The sequence below is a fragment of the Schistocerca gregaria genome, chromosome 4 (assembly GCF_023897955.1).
Source record: "Schistocerca gregaria isolate iqSchGreg1 chromosome 4, iqSchGreg1.2, whole genome shotgun sequence".
NCBI lineage: Eukaryota > Metazoa > Arthropoda > Insecta > Orthoptera > Acrididae > Schistocerca > Schistocerca gregaria.
In genome coordinates, this window is record NC_064923.1 from 461,675,715 (window position 1) to 461,690,223 (window position 14,509).

The window sequence follows — 14,509 nt, forward strand, 5'->3', positions numbered from 1 at the left end:
GTAATTCTGTACGTAAAGGGAGATGAGAATCTAATGGTCATAGTGGATTTGAATGCTGTTATAGGGGAAGGAGTAGAAGAAATACTTACAGGAGAATATGTGTTATAAAAAATGGTTCAAATGGCTCTGAGCACTATGGGACGTTAACAGCTGAGGTCATCAGTCCCCTAGAACTTAGAACTACTAAAACCTAACTAACCTAAGAACATCACACATATCCATGCCCGAGGCAGGATTCGAACCTGTGACCGTAGCGGTCTCGCTGTTCCAGACTGAAACGCCTAGAACCACTCGGGAGAATGTGGGCTTGCTATTACAAACGAGAGAGGAGAAAGACTAATTATGTTCTCGAATAAATATCAGTTAGTAACAACAAATTCTCTTTTCAAGAATCACTAATTGTGTTTTGCAATAAATATCAGTTAATAATAGCGATACTCTGTTTCAGAGTCACGAGATGAGGAGGTATACTTTGAAAAGCCCGGAAGGGAAATATTTCAGTTAGATGACATCATGGTCAGACAGAGTTTCCGAAATCAGATATTGGACTGTAAGACATGGGCAGGAACAGCTGTAGACTCATATCACAGTTTAACATACAGAAGTACTACAGAATGAAGAGATACGCTTGGAGTTCTCTGAGGCTAAAGACACTGCGATAGTGAGTAGCTTAACAGGCAGTACAGTTGAAGAGGAATGGGGATCTTCAAGGGGTGGTTTACTATCTTTGGCCCTAAAAAGCATGTTTTTGAGAATTTTTTCTCGGTGTGTGTTATGGATATCAATGTCAAATTTGCTGAAAATGTTTGTTGATATCTCCTCTACAAACTGGAATTTTTTCGATCAGAAATGTCAAAGAGCAAAGGCGGATGTGCCGTCGGAACGAAAGAAAATTTCGATGTAGAGCACCACGCGTGGTATGTCACAGGTCAACTGGTCGTCTGAAACAAAATTGAGTTGTCGTTGGTGAAGTATGTAAGATTCTTTATGAGTTGTACCTCGCTTAAGATATTTGCACCATAGGAAACAAAATGGCTGACATTTGGAATAAATAAGTTTTTTTCAACGGTTTTTCGACTTCGTCGGCCAAGTAAATAATGTTTAGTTGATGGATCCAAATAAAAGTGGTACAACTCCTAGACTATTTAGTTAGTTTCGTTGGACAGAAAGAATCATGCCAATGGGTTCAGTAGATTTGAAGTTATCATACCGCGCGATAAAACAAAACGAAAAAAGTCTTTTCCAGGAAAACGCGTTTGAAGTTTTGACTACATACAAAAACAACATTTGTAAGTAGGCTGTTTAGGTTTTTTTTATTGGTAACGCCATGTAGCGCTCTGCATAAAGATCACTGGCTGTGCCGTGTGCAGTCTGTGGCTGGTTGGCATTGTTGTAATACTCGCCATTGTAGTGTTGGGCAGCGGCAGCTGGATGCTAACAGCGCGTAGCGTTGTGCAGTTGGAGGTGAGCCGCCAGCAGTGGTAAATGTGAGAAGAGATATGGCGGAGTTTTTAAATTTGTAAGAATGGATGTCATCAACTGCTATATATATTAAGACTATTAAGGTAAATACATTGTTTGTTCTCTATTAAAATCTTTCATTCGCTAACTATGCCTATCAGTAGTTAGTGACTTCCGTAGTTTGAATCTTTTATTTAGCTAGCAGTAGTGGCGCTCGCTGTATTGCAGTAGTTCGAGTAACAAAGATTTTTGGTGAGGTAAGTGATTTGTGAAAGGTATAGGTTAATGTTAGTCAGGGCCATTCTTTCGTAGGGATTTTTAAAAGTCAAACTGCGTTGCGCTAAAAAATATTGTGTGTCAGTTTAAGCACAGTCATGTATAATTTTTCCAAGGGGACGTTTCAAATTATGCTACCTACGTTCAGTCTGCTATTTCGGGTCCATAAATTATTCCGTCCTCTTCCTCATAGAAGGCGTTCTGCTCGATCTGGGCCATCCTGCGCTGCTCCAGAGCCGCTCGTACGGACGGTGACAAGCGGTTTTCGGCATCTTGAATCCGGTGGTCGTAAGAATGCTTGGCGAACTGCATCGAATAGAGTCCCAGGGTTACGTCCATCGTTGTCATGATCTTCAGAACTGCTGAATACCCTTCGTTGAAGCTGCTCTCTGCCAGGAAAGTCACAATCTCCACAGTCTTCGCACCAGAATGCAAATGCTTGGGGGCTAACTTCCAAACACACGTGTTGAAACTTTCATTTGAATTTTGTGTGTATCCTCCCCAGCACCGCTACAATAACTCCTCCTCCGTAAGAAAATAACTGGTGCGTGAAAAAGGCCGGTTCCAGATAGGCGCAATTTTTGTTCAACCGCGAATAACAAATATTTCCGTTCCGTAGAAAAACCGTTTCAGGGGTGAATTCTAAACACTTTTATAGATCTAAAAACGTAATTTAAAAAAATCGATTTTTTGAATATAAAGGTAGTAAACCTCCCCTTAAATATGGCAATCACAAAGTTGCAAAGAAAACTGTAGGTACATGGAAGGCAACTGCGAAGAAACCGAGACTAACTGATGAAATACTTTACCTTATGTGCAGAAGAAATGTTCAGGGAAATTCAGGAACACGGAAACACAAATCAATTAGAAACGAAATAAATAGGAAGTGCAGGAAGGTGAGGCGTAATTGCTGTATCAGAAATGGAATGATTATCGGAGGGACGGATTCAGCATATACATTATGTGATCAAAAGTATCCGGACACCCCCAAAAACATACGTTTTTCATATTAAGCGCATTGTGATGCCACCTACTGCCAGGTACTCCATATCAGCAACCTCAGTAGTCATTAGACATCGTGAGACAGCAGAACGAGGCCCTTTGTGGGGCTCACGGACTTCGAACGTGGTCAGGTGTTTGGGTGTCACTTGTGTCGTACGTCTGTAAGCGAGATTTCCACACTCCTCAACATCCCGAGGTCCGCTGTTTCCGATGTGATAGTGAACTGGAAACGTGAAGGGACACGTACAGCACAAAATCGTACAGGCCGACCTCGTTTATTGACTGACAGAGACCGCCGATAGCTGAAGAGAGTCATAATGTCTAATAAGCAGACATCTATCCAGACTGTGCCGAATTTCGGCACGATTGAGTTCCCGCCCCGAGTGTTAAGGTCGATATTGGCCTCGCCAGAGATACTGGGGCGCCGAGTTGGCGGCGAGTTGCCCTCTGGTGACGAGGAGAGGAGGGTAAGAGGGCACGGAGCGAGAAGGACAGAACGGCGGAGTGTTGGGGTCTGGATGTTCAGAATTCTGCATTCATAATTGTGGCACTCTGTGGTAATGAACTGATGTTGAGACCGAGATGTTTGGGAATTCAATGCTGGTGTAGAACGATAAGCCGTGGGCTCTGCAATAGTATGGACGCAATTTGCGACGAACTGTGACCGATGTAGTTTATGGCTGTTTTGCCAGTACTGATAAACAGGACAGCGTGGATCCAACCCGGACACACTGTACTGTAGCATGTTCGCCTACAATAAGGATGTCATGATATTGGAGAAGAAAGCAGTGGAACATGGTAGGTGTATTAATCTTCAGTGACCTCTGCGGTGTTACTTTACTTAACTGTGTGCAGATTAAGCAGTCACTTTCCAACGGAATTTACGATCGTGTAAAAGTGTGGCCAATGCCGGACGGGCGTTGTTAGTAAGTTATTACATTTCTTATTTCTGAACATAATTTTCTACTATCAGGATTACTCATTGGACAGATTTAACAAATATGCAGGTTGTGAGATTTGGATATGTTTTTATAGCTGCGTGTTAAATGAAAGTGAATATTGAAGTTTGCAAAGTACCGTCATGCTCAAAAGTATCCGAACGACCTGAATTGCGTATCGCCTGATTCGCATGCAACCCGCATAACGCATTGGTCTAGCAGGTCCTCCAATCGCTCCTCAGTACAGTCGTTTGACTATTGAAAACAACAAGTCACCACTAGAAACACTGCTCTGTATCCCAATAACTCAAGATGTAAAGTAATACCACGACACTAAAAATATCTGGGAACACCTTATCACAGATGAGACTCTCCTTAAGGCTTGTAAGCTCTAATTTATTACAATAAATAACATACCTGAAGTGTTACACTCTCATTATTACGTCAGACAGATAATGCACGGAATAAGTTCATCGTATTCATAATATCCTCTTCAAAGTAAGATACCGTATTTATTATTTAACACAAAACGACATTAAAAATTTAAGTTACTCACGAGCAGCTAGTAGAGAAATGTATGATCTTCAAATGACACGACGAACCGTCTCGTTCTGCATATGGATTCAAACCCTGGTCATGAAGACAGAGCAAATTTTTCGTGACTGACGGAAACTAACAATCATTCCTGGCTAGGCATACAGGGAATGATATACCTCGATTTTAGACAGTATCAGTTAGCAAAGTCTACTTTAAATTACATAAGGTAAACATTTTTCACGGACGCAAATTCCTACCCCGCATATATTCTCCCTGTTAACGACCTACGAGAGATCTTAAATATTGCTTCTTCACAAGTAACTTACTTGTAATTCCGTGAGGTAAAGTTTTGTGTTGGACAGGCATTCGAACCCAGAACCTAATCGGGTTGTTATCAAAGCACAATCAACTGTGACATATCGGATTTTCTCGGCAGCAGCTGAAATGACGAGACGAAACATTAATTTTTTTTCTTCGCGGGACTCCAACCCGGCACCTATCGCTGTCATATTCTACAGAAAACGAACGTTAATTATGGGTTTGTTACAGCAGCAGCGACGTGTGAGCGTGTCTGAACTAGAAATAATATGACAAAGTGTTCAGTGCTGACTGGGAATCGAACCCCACATTTATCGTTGTTGACTACACACAAAGAGAGGTCAGCTACCGAATTTTTCTCCACCAGCAGCTCGTAATAACATACTTGAACTTACAGTGATCTCGCAAATAGTTCTGTGTCTCACTGAGAGCCAAACTGTTCAAATGGCTCTGAGCACTATGGGACTTAACTTCTGAGGTCATCAGTCACCTAGAACTTAGAACTACTTAAACCTAACTAACCTAAGGACATCACACACACACATCCATGCCCGAGGCAGGATTCGAAAGTGCGACCGTAGCGGTCGCGCGGTTCCAGACTGTAGCGCCTAGAATCGCTAGGGCACTCCGGCACTGAGAGCCAAAAACGTCAGATATCATTAGTGTTGACAACGCATGAAAACACATAAAAATCGAAATTATTATCCACCAGCAGATAAGTGTTCTACTGCTAGAGCTTGATAATACGTAATGAAAACTTCAGTGCTGGGCGAGGATTCTAATCCATTCACGCGCAATATGTGGAGATGTTGAGGAATCAGCAGTTTTGAACAAACAACAAATTGTAGTCGAGCTTTATTGTCATGAAGGGATCAGGTTCCGCGTTAAGGGCGGTCTCAGTAGTATTCCCGCTTCAGAACAAATTTTATCGACATACAGAATCTCAAATAATAGATGGAATAAATGTCCTCTTACCCTACATTGCATCTGTTTCGCCACTAGAAATAAATAACTAGTATAAGAAAGGTTACTGCTGATAGAGTTTCTACATATCGCCACTCCTGGCTTTATTTTTGTTCAACATAACGTCTACTTGATAGAGATGGAATATCATATTTAATGTGAATTTCAGACCACAGTGCTATTATACCTTCTTCACTTGGCGTACCGAGAGCAGAATAGAATCTGTCTCTCCCTATCAAAAACCATCGGCAGAAGTTGGAATCGAACACAGACCATAAGTACATGAACCTATCATCAGTCCTACAGACCACCAAATCCTCCTCTCTGAGACTCATTTTCCTATCATAACGCCGTTGCGCCACACTGGATGAGAATTCTGACACACAGGGTCCCTGTAGTTGTTTTCAGAATGCTCGGACCATTCATTTACTTGGTTGGACGAATCGCCATGAAGTAGCTGCCACAGCTACACAGTGTATACATTCGACTCTATTTTGTAATCACCGGAATAAAATCACGTAACTGCCACCTATACAGAACTGGCTGCAGTGTAGGATGCATATATTTAAATAGGAAGTGTTCCTTTCCACTTGAGCTACTCTATTGCCATATCTGTTTGTGGAAAACGTCGTGCAGTGCAAAGAAAAGCTGCAACTGTCTGCCTCTCAGAAGACTAGATCCGGCCATATGCATTATCTCACAGCACTGTGAAATGCGGAAAATCTGGAGGAATTGTTTCTACTTACGGAGCTACTGTAGGTGTTTGTCAGCTTGTAGTGTAACGGTAAGTGTCGCTCACCGTAGATGAGATGTTGCGAGTTCGAGTATAGTCCCAGAAACGTTTTTAAAACGCAATTCTGCCGTCTGCTGAAGTTATCAATCCAATAGAACTTCGAACATAATTCAATTCTCTTCTCAACCAAAAATAGTCGCATGGAGAAAAGGGCTAACTTCTGCAACATTTTGTTCTTTTCAGGTTTAATAGACATCCAGGCAGCAGATGCATCTCGAAACTTTTGTATTAAGTATGGGTAGAGCGCATCGTGCCAAAATACGTCAGAAAAGTGTTTTCCATATTAGATGTCGTGTGGTAGTGGCATTTTGTTCTTCTTCAATCCTTGTTTGACAGCTTTATTTCAGAACAAGTTTTCTGCATGCATGTAATCAATAAACTGCATGGGCATTGTCAGACTGTTATAGATAACAACACAGAATTCGTGTGTATCGTTGATGATTAATTTATCTCTCACGTCTGCTGTTATTTTAACAACACTAAAAGAAACCTTACGAAAATTGTGCACTGTAGTGTAAGAAATGAAATAAAACTACCCACGATAAACTTACGAAGAAAGTCGGTTTTAATAAATCTGAGTATCTGTACACAAGCGTTCCTCTATCGGCATGAATTAGTAAATTACTACTCATTTAGATTTCGATTGGATCTGTGTTTAATTGGTATGTTGTGTCATTTTCACGAGGTATGCAAATGTGGCATTTCATAAATATAGTTATGTATTCCTAAAAACAAAAAATTTGCTTGTCAGCAGCGGAAAGAGGCGTTAACTGTTGTGCAGCATTGTAAGTTTTTCACCATTTCACAATGAGCCGAAAATATTTTCTTGCTATTTCCTTTTCGATGTTTGATTTGACCGGTTGTTTCTCTTTCACAGAAGGGATAAAAAAATTACAGCCAGCGAGACTGGAACTGGGAACCATGTCAGACGTTTTTTCATGGGGCACCTCTTTACCACAGAGCTAACGAAAAGGTATGTGTATTAATTTCCTGTTAAGAGGCCAATAGTGGCTAGAACTCGTAAACTGCTATTTAAAGGTTGATATTAGTAGCAATTTCCACGTGAAACGACTTTACTGGGCTGAAAACCGTAAATTTACAACCTTCTTGTACACCTCAACCGATGATAACTCAGACGATTCAATGGCTATGACAGAAAAAATCAAGTGAACTTTGAAGCTTAATTCCGTGCACACCAGGAAGAAACTTTTCGATCAAAGAGTTTCCAAACGTACCTTGTCTCATTGCCAAATCTCAGTTACAGTACCAGCAGGAAGAAGACGAACCGATGTGTTCCTACAGCAGGCTGGGAAGTGGCCGTAGGTGGCGTCTCAAAGACATGTCTGCTAGAGCCTGGAATACGTAATGAGTCTGATTCCAATTGCTGTACGTTTAGGGACTGGAGTGTAGTTACTAATAATACTGAGAACTGAATGCAAACTAAGCATCATAAATCAGTATCGCTCATAGTTCTCTTTATATTTCTTTCGTAAGTGTACTCAAAACAAGGAAACTCATTCATAGACGTTTTGGAGCCTCGCCGATAGTCGAGAACAACAAACATCATAGTTGTCATTATATTTCTTTCGTAAGTGTACTCAAAACAAGGAAACTCATTCATAGACGTTTTGGAGCCTAGCCGATAGTCGAGAACAACAAACAAATAAAAATAAAAATAAAAACAGAATGTGTGGGTGCGTGTGTGTGTGAGAGAGAGTAGAGAAGAGAGAGAGAGAGAGAGAGAGAAAGAGAGAGAGAGAGAGAGAGAGAGTGAGAGTGAGAGAGACAGAGAAAAATAAAAAAGAAAGAGAGAGTGTGTAAAAAATTGTAGAATCATGGTGTGTAAAGAAATATTTCATTAAAATGACACGTTCCACATTATTACGAAATGTCGTCTTCATGATCTATGGAACAAGTATTAATCTAATCAAATCTAATATAATCTAATCTGACTAGCCATGAAGAATCATGAATTACCGAAATTTTGGCCAATATCAGTAACCAAACCTAAACTAGAAAATAGAAGACGAAAGTTTCTGTCATAAACTGATAGAAGACGAAAGTTTTTGTAATAAACTGGTTCTCCTATCAAGACCCTTTCGTCCCTGTTAACTAACTACGAAAGATGTCTGATATACCTCCATTCAGAAGTAACAAAGTGTGCATGCATTTAAAGATGGAGCGCATGATGTGAAGTTCTGCGATGGAGATACGAACCCAACACGTAATCGGATTGTTAACTGCGTAAAATTAAATGTTACATATCGGTTTTCTTACCAACTGCTGGGTGTTTGAATCTCAATTAAGGATACAAATGTTTGAGCCTGAGCGACAATCTAACCGTACACCTACCGTCCTTCGTTATAACGCACTAATATAGCTTAAGTAACAACTGCTTACTCAGCAACAGTAAGATGTGTGCGTGTCTGACCAGAAATAACGACACCCTTTGAGATTGTTGGCAACACATGAACAGACATTAAAAACGATCGTTAATTTTCACAAGCAGGCCGGTGTGCACGTGATAGGGCTTGAAATGAAATTATGAATATTTTTGTACTGGATCAGGATTCGGACCCACACACTTACCTTTGGAGAAGACCTAGAGAAGATTGCAGTCTTGGGAAAAGGAACGAAATGATTGAAGTATACTGTTCCGAGAAATTCAGATCCTCGAAAGAGGAGATATTAATTCGAATCACAGTCCGGCACTAGAAAATGCGTAAATGCATAACTTGTAGTCAATGCTATATAAAAGCATTTCTGTGAAAGAGAATTATTATATATCTAGTGAACAAATTAGATAAAACTGTCAAAATCATCAGCATTGTCAGTTATAGATACCTCTCTCCTGGTCTCTGTATTACAAAATGCCTGTCATATTTGCGGATAGTTCATATATAAAAAGGCATAGCTGTTATGTTGCTTAGGGAGGCACACTCATTTTTTTAGTGCAAGTACACTATTGATAGAGCCACAGTAGCAGTGCATCTTTATTTGAAATAAAATACAAATAAATTTTACAAGTTAGTTATTTTCTCTGTCAGTTTCAGACAATAATGTTGGAAAGATAAACACGTATGAGTATGCAAGCATTTTGTTTCCCACATCAAGTAGCAATGTTGCACCATGCATGTGAAAATTTTTGAGAATACATCCCCAAAAGTGCTCTCATTAATAAGCTTTGAAATAGCATACTAAACAGTGGCATACATGCCATAAACATAGACCTACCAGACAACATGATAATTCACTGTCCATTAATTGCTGAACTGGCACAGACCAAGTTTCTGAATGTCGCCATCTGGAAATGGCTGTACTCTAATGGAACCTCATCACTGATAATTGTAACAGTTTTGGGAAGTCACAGCCACACACTGAGTAATAACCCATTAACATAGAGGTGCTGACAGAGAAGCTACCCTTAAGAAACTCTCACATAGCTGCCACCAGTCATATGATGAAAGCATAACATTCTTACTGATAAATTGAGGATATCCAAACACTATTAGAATACTGAACTCATGACAAGACGACATGCACACAACTGTCCATGCGGCGGGTTCATGGCGGCATACGCTACCGCCAATTCAGTTTTCCTTCCGTAATTAAGTTAGCACAACAAAGGCTCTAGATATACTTCGATGACGTTTTCAGGCGACAGTTTTCACTATTTACGTAGTATAAGAGCCATCATAATAGCCCTGACTGATCTGTGACGTGGACAACTACAACGAGGCGGCACTGCGTACCGCACGCGCCATGTGATGTAAGTAAATGTGGAATAATCTCTGTTCAGTGTTTAAAAGATCAGAAGCTATGTTTTACAAAAACGCTGCGAGTAAACGATTATTTAACAACAGAAGATTAGTCTTATACTTTTCCTATTGTCTTGAAGTTTCGCACAAAAAAAGGGGACGTCAGTCGGCATTGAGTGCCTTCTCCTGGAAGCATCTGACGATGAGGATTATGGTGATTTCTTTGACAGCGATGATGAAGCAGAAATAATCGAGGCTCTAGATTATTCCAGTGAATCTGAACAATCGTCCGAAATTGGGATTGAAGTGAATGAATTACCAAGTGATGTGTACCATTTTTATAGGAACAGGAAACTTTATCGATAAATAATTCGTTGGTGGTGCCTGGCGAAAAAAAAAAAAAAAACGTAAGAATATAATCAAGGTGTAACCTGGTCCGAAACCTAATGCTACAGGAACTAAAACTGAAATTGAAATTTTTCTCAAGTTTTTTGATCTTGAGTTAATTGATTGTGTTGTTGCGAACACCATTAGATATACAAATAACAAGAGATCATCTTTGAGTTATGTAAGGGACAGAGACTGCAGAAATACTTCTGCTTCTGCAATAACGGCTCTATTAGAAGTACTGTTTCTCATTGCTGTACAAAAAGTAGTGTTACGTCTTCTGCACCACTTGTTAGCAGCAGACACAGTGGCTGCGCCAAAGACTGAATTATTTATTTAACTTTCTTTATGATTTCTCACTCGTCGTCGCTGCCCAGCCCTGCGGATCCCTCCGCCAGTCTGCTGCTGTGTAGGTTCTCCGACAATGCGCGCGACGCTGATCGCACTCGGGAGCCTCAGGCTCCGCTGAAGCCAGGATGCTCTGTGGTTGAGATGAACTCGTTGCCACTCGGCGCCACAGTACGGCACGTCCACAGAGCTGCTCCGCTGTGAGTTCAGCTGCCGATGCCTGCTGCACCGGCGGCTGGGAACCCATCAGTCGCCATGTCCGTGAAGTCCCGTCTTGGACGGACCATGCGCCGTGGGGCCGGGATGCAAGGAAGTCCGAGCGTCTTACCCCGGCGGCGCCTGTGACCAAGACCGCGCTGCAGCCGGTCCTGCTGGAAGTTCTCGCTGTTGTTAGTCAGCCATGGTGCGGACCGAACTCGGGCCAACCCCCAGAGCTGAAGTTGACATCTGGCGGCGTACAGATGACTCCTGCGAGCTGGAACAGTCTTCTGGAATCATCACCTACGAAGACTGAACATTCGGACACCGAACACGTCTGTCCTCAGATCCGAACTGCTTTCTAATGGCTTCTGTCTGTTGCTACCTGCGCTCCACTATTTATACCCAGCAGGAGGACTTTTTTACCCTTGGTGGTAGCTTTTTGTTATTAACCCCGCAGTATATTGCAGCGTAACTTAACGTGCTGGCCTCACTTCCCCTTCCTCAGAACTGTCCAGGCTTCGTTCGGCGCTCTGTCTGTGTGCGTCCTTGCATCAGTTCGTTGGTAGACTGCTGCTGTGTGCAAGGCTATCTGTGCCTGCCTACATCGCAACGCCTCGGTCGGTGGCGTGCCTCTGTTTTGCCATTCTCCACTGCGTGAAGCAATGCTTACTACATGTGGCCACAACAGGAGGAAGCACAAACATACTAGGACTGTAGGCATCAAATGGCACAGAAATGGTTATTCTCAGGGCAGCATTTAGCATGAAGCGCTTTTATTCTAGCTTCAGTCACTGAGGTTTGATGATACTTCAATGAGAAAAGAGCGACTTGCAATTGGCAAAGTTGTTGCCATCCACGAAATACACCCTGCATTTTCCAACAACTGCATAAATAACTACAGCCAGTGGAGTTTACAACCATAGCCAATATGCTTCTTCTTTTTCTTGGACGTTGTGGTTTCGTGCAGAACATGCTCAATAAACCTGCCATGTATGGTTTGAAGTGATAGCAACACATTTTACGCTTGTAACTTTGAAGTAAACTGAGGCAGACAGAATCCTGGACCATATCAGCCTGCGGATATTGTGAAGAGATTAGTTGAACCAACCAACGGCAGCTATACGATTGTAATTACGGACAACTACTGCATCAGTTATCCTTTACGACAGTATCTTTTAGAAAATGGGCTAACCCTCACAGGGACACTGAAAAAGAACAAGACGGATATTTCTTCCGAATTTTTGCCAAACATGTCACGAGAATTTGTGTCTTTTCGGATTTCAGGATGACTTCACATTGTTTGGTGCCTAACGAAAAGTAACAAGGTTGTGCTTTTCCCGCCACAAGTGCATGAAACTGGGGAAATAGACACTTCTACAGGAAAGTCTGTTGTAAACCTGGAATGCAATGCAACCAAAGTTAGCCTAGATACTGAAATACTGCCTATTACATTTGTACATACTGCTCCACTCAGAGGACGACAAGAAGATGGCCCTTTGCTTTGTGTTTCCGCTTTCTGGATATTTATGGAATAAATTACCAACTGCTTTTCTTCGCAAATAATACAGATAAAAGTTCAGAGGGAGAACATACTTCTGGCTTTGGCTCTAATGGAAGAAAGAGCTCAACTCTGTACTTTACCAAGGGACATCCAAGGATTTCTGTCACCCTATCGATCAATCTCCGTAAATAATGAAGAGGTCCTTACAAGGTGTGGAAGGTGCCATCTTTGTGGAGGTAAAAAAATAACGAAACTTCTGTGACTTGGAACAGCTCCAAAAGATTCGTTTGCAGACTTCACAGCCACAACATTGTGACTTGTAATGACTGCAGAGCTTCTGCAGAGGAACTAAGTGTGTCATTCTTGATACGTGTAAACGATATTTTTTTCTTAATTGGAGGTCTTGTTCTTTATTATGATTATGCAGTATTCCCGTTCTCTTCACTATACATTTTTGCAAGGCTTCCTTTAATAAAGACCTATAATAGCACTGAAATATGTAGTTATAACGATATTACTTGTAGTTCAAAATCCATTGCGAAAAATTTACCAGAAAACTAAAAAAAATTGTTCGTCAAATGGTATCTGATGTTAGTAAGTGCGCCCGCTCCCGCTGGCGCAATTAACTTCAGTGCGCCAGCCGCAGGGCTATACATTTGCTAAAAAAAAAATTGTTCGTCAAATGGTATCTGATGTTAGTGAGTGCGCACGCTCCCGCTGGCGCAATTAACTTCAGTGCGCCAGCCGCAGGGCTATACATTTGCTACCAACCACATTGAGATTATACTTAACCGCGAATAGAAACACCATGCATTATGCCAGTGTAACTGCATGGATGGTGGTGCAGATGTAGGTGATAGGAATAACTGACAATCCTAGAAGAACAGTTCTGAATATCATCCTGTGATATGTCACTGGTGGATCACTCCTGCTGCTGCTGAGTTGGACGCTCAAAGTTAGATGGAACGAATCAATTATTCACGTAAATTTCTATTGAATTATTCAGGAGAGCTGAGATGGCTGACAGCTAACGTATTTCAGTGATTTGTATTGACTTCAAAGTATGTCGACAAGACGTGAGTCACTTGGCATTCAAGACAAATGTAGAACATAAGTCGTGAAATTCAGTAATGATACACAGCTATATCTAAATCCACGAGAACCACTCCGAAATATGGAATGACCTAAATTGTAATAAAGAATGACAGTTATAAAATAATAACATTTTCTAACATATTGCGCCTAACGAACGGCTCGTCTCCGCAGATCATTACAAGCTTACAACGCGGAATTAATGAAAGATAACCGAACGTACAGGTACCTCACACGTAAGTTGATTGCTACACCTTGCATATTAGCAACCATCTCGAATAAAAAACTGTTCACTGTTGCTGCCATCACCAAGCTACGTCTACCTTACAAGCGCCTCATGGAAAGAAAAGTTTATCGAATGCATTCACAAGTACGGTCCATCTAAACGCTAGTTATGTGGTTGTCTTAAGTACGCGGCAGGGGCAACCAGCTTTCACTGCACAGTGTCAAAGGGACACAAATCAACGAACCTACACTGCACATCAATAGTGTTTACAAAACGTCTTTGCGACATATTAGCGAGTTATTGTTAAGAAAAGCGCTCAGGAAATGAATGCGCCGTTCAACAAGCAGATTTAAAAATTTGTTATTGAAATTTCAATAGGATTCGTTCTTGGAAGAGCTGGGCAACATATTACTTCCTGCAACATAAGTCTCACGATATGACCACAACAGTTAAATCAGAGGTATTAGACTTAAGAAAGGGCTTTATGACAGTAATACTGCCCATTCGCCTTCCCCGAATGGAACAGAGAAGGGGGAAAGAGCTAGCAGTATCAGAAGCAACATCCTCTACTCACCACGAGGTAGCATAACAAATCGAGATTTACAGCTACTTCCTGCCTCAACCTATGGTTGCTTTTCACATTCTTTTCGGCAATGTTTATTCAGATATTCGGCTATTAAGCTTGAGATTCGTGTTGCTCATATAATC